We start from the raw sequence: 2,500 nt of genomic DNA, 5'->3' as shown, positions 1-2,500 counted from the left end.
TAATAATAATAATAATAATAATAATAATAATAATAATAATAATGATAATAAAAAGCACCAGTTAAGTACTAGGGTCCATTCTATGTAATCGACTTCAACACACTCTCCCTCAAAAGTTCAGGCCCTTGCCTTACCGTAGGAATCGTTAGCACGCCGGACGGAATGCTTAGCGATATTTCGCCCGTCGTTACGTTCTGAGATCGAATTCCGCCGAGGTCGACTTTAATTTTCATCCCTTCGGGGGTTCAATAAATTAAGTACCAGTTGCGTACTGGCGTTCGATATAATCGACTAGTCCCCTCCCCTCAAAACTCTGAGGCCTTGTGCCTTCAGTAGAAAGGATTATTATTATTATTATTATTATTATTATTATTATTATTAAGGCGGCGCGCTGTCAGAATCGTTAGCACGCCGGACGAAATGCCTAGCGGTATTTCGTCTGCCTTTACGTTCTGAGTTCAAATTCCGCCGAGGTCGACTTTACTTTTTATCCCTTCGGGGTCAATAAAATAAGTACCAGTTGCGTACTGTAGTTGGATATAATCGATTAGTCCCCCCTCCCCCACAAATTTCAGGCCTTGTGCTTACATTAGAAAAGGATTATTATCCAAGGTGATTAAGCTAGGATAATCGATAATGCGTCGGAAAAAAATGTTGAGCAACATTTTTTTTTTTTTTTTTTTTTGCCCATGTTATCTCTACGTTCCAAGTTCAATTCCTGTCGAGGTCGACTTTTCTTTTCATCCTTTCGGGGATCCATAAATTAAGTACCAGTGAAACACGGCGGGGGTGGGCGATGTAATCCACTAGTCCCTTCGCCGCAAACTTCACGCGCCGGATGAAAATGCTTAGCGATATTTCGTCCGACTTTTACGTTCCGAGTTCAAATTCCGCCGTGGCCGACTTTGCCTTTCATAACTCCGGATCGATATAATAAATACCAGTTACACACTGGGGTCGATGTAATCGACTTACCCCTTCCCGAAAACTTTCAGGCCTTGTGCCTATAGTACAAAGGATCATTACCATTTTTATTATTATCATTATTATTATTATTATTATTATCATTGTTTTCTTTCTTTTTTTTGGTGTGGGGGTCCTTGGTGTTGGTGTTGGAAAGGTTTTCTTCTTTTCGGACAAAACCCTTTGTAACCTTCGTCCTGTCTTTGTCCTGACATGTTTTTAATTTATATTAGCCCTTGTGACCAATAAAACCAGACTTAATTATTATTATTATTATCATTATTATTATTTTAATTTTGTTTTATTATTATCATGAGATAACAAAATTGTAAGAGCGTCGAACTTGGCGGTATTTCTTCCGCTCTTTAAGTTCCGAGTTCATATCGTGCCGATGACCAACTTTACATTTGATCCCCACCGCACTCTGCGGGGTAGACAAAGTAATATACCCGGGAAATTACTAGGACTAATTTCATCAACTGACCCCCCTAGCGTCTCTTCAAATTTCTGCCCTCTGGAGCTGTCTCTTTTTTTGTTCTTTTACTTCTTTCACTCATTGGACCACGACCATACTGGGGCACCACCTTGAAGTATTTATTGTAGTCGGTGAATCGATCCCAGCACCCCAACCTTTTTTTTTTTTAAAGCCTGGTACTTATTTAATCGGTATCTATCAATCGAACTGCTAAGTTATGGGGACGTAAACATACCGACATCAATTGTCAACCGGTGGTGGATGTCAGATAGAGACACACACGCACACGCGCGCGCGAATACATACATACGTACATGTGTATATATATTTATATGAGGGGCTTCTTTCAGTTTCCGGATACTAAATCCACTCACAAAACTTTGGACAGCCCTCGGGCTGTTGTAGAAGATACTTGCTCAAGGTGCCACGCGGTGGGATTGAACCTGGAACCATGTGGTTGGGAAGGAAGCGAGCTTCTTACCACACAGCCACACCTGAGAATTTATTTTATATTCAGGGCGATGGGTCGACGCGAGAGAGAGAGAGAGAGAGAGAGAGAGAGAGAGAGACAGAGAGAGACAGACAGAGTGTATGTTGTGGTTGTTATAGACAACGGGTCCTTACATTTTAAGTTCAACTCCCGCTGAACTGAAGGGCGATGGTCATTTATTCGGGTGGGAGTGGGGTCACTAAACAAAACTACTGGTCAGTACTGAGACATGTTGACCACTGTTATGCACCGCCACATAATCCGGCCACCTAGTGACTTCACTACAACTAGGCACCGCTACTTAATCTGGGTGTGTGTGTTTGTGTATATGTGTGTGTATGTTTGACCGTGGTTGTCATGAACCGACTCCAGGTCAGTCTTTATCCATCAGAGCAAAGATCCCCGTCGTTCCAAGCTTGACATTCCCCCAATAATGTATTTAAGCTATATGTTTTAGGAATACAATATCCTAAACGTCGTTCCGTTTTTTTTTTTTTTGTTTAAAGACTCTAAAGGTGTGATTTCAAGGTAATTTGACTGCTATTTCGAGCACGCAGAACATACCCCCAGCG

The sequence above is a fragment of the Octopus bimaculoides genome, chromosome 30, assembly GCF_046866305.1.
Source record: "Octopus bimaculoides isolate indiv1 chromosome 30, ASM4686630v1, whole genome shotgun sequence".
Taxonomy (NCBI): domain Eukaryota; kingdom Metazoa; phylum Mollusca; class Cephalopoda; order Octopoda; family Octopodidae; genus Octopus; species Octopus bimaculoides.
Note: the sequence above shows the minus strand (reverse complement) of the source record.